This window comes from Acyrthosiphon pisum, unplaced genomic scaffold, assembly GCF_005508785.2.
Source record: "Acyrthosiphon pisum isolate AL4f unplaced genomic scaffold, pea_aphid_22Mar2018_4r6ur Scaffold_21173;HRSCAF=23226, whole genome shotgun sequence".
NCBI lineage: Eukaryota > Metazoa > Arthropoda > Insecta > Hemiptera > Aphididae > Acyrthosiphon > Acyrthosiphon pisum.
This window is the reverse complement of record NW_021770611.1, coordinates 4607-5472: the sequence shown is the minus strand read 5'-3', so window position 1 is coordinate 5472 and position 866 is coordinate 4607. Positions and strand designations below refer to the sequence as shown.

General features: G+C 36.5%; 1 protein-coding gene across 1 annotated transcript in view; it reads left to right on the top strand.

Annotated features, from left to right (window-relative positions):
- Positions 1-866, top strand: part of LOC115034822 — a 3708-nt gene that overhangs the window by 1337 nt on the left and 1505 nt on the right. The window lies entirely within an intron of this gene.

Here is an 866-nt window from a genome sequence, read left to right as displayed (position 1 = left end):
AATGGTAGTATGGTACTTATAACAAAATAAACAAAAAAAAAATATAACAAATACTTAACTGTAAGGTTGTAAAGTTAATCACGGTTTAGAGACTAGTACTATCTAGTACTATCTAGTACTTCTTATCTAGAACTAGTAAATATTATGTAGAATTCCTGATTATTTGAGGTTAAAATCTAGATTTTGTGTTGTTACCACAGTGTTTCATTCGGAATACTTTATCGCATACGACAAGTGATAAAATCTTATCGATTTAGTTCAAGAATACCAATTTTAAGTCGCATGCGATTAAAATTAGTCACCTTCGATAAAATCTGTGACTTTTATCACATGTGAGAATTAGTCGCATAATTTCAAGAATTGGCCCCCAGATCCAGTGAATAGTCACTAATCAATTAGTCTGTGGTATTGACGGTGCTGGTAAAATACCGCGACCCCAAACGTGGTTCGTGGGTGCCGTCAACACTACTAGACTTACTAAACAAAAGGTATGCCTAAGAGAAATAAATACTTGACACTTCTTTCAGGTTAGGTTCGTATATATTTAAGATTCGTAAAACAATAAACAAAAGGTTAAAAAAAAACTGGTGCGCGAATATTTGGGCGAGTCGAGAGCGAAAAAGCGAGTGTCGAGAGTAGCGCGCGACGGCGGCTTCGTGCACGTAACGGCGAAGTCGCCGCGCGAGGCGGGAGAAAAAGTCGGGCGCGTCGTCACGTGACCAAAGACGGTACGACATAAAATAATATAATAATTCACAGAGATCGTGTACAAAGATGATAAATAAAACGAATACAAAATAAATCAAATACGAATACAATATAAAAATAGTAATATAAAAAGGGCGCGCTAGCGTAAGTGGTGATAA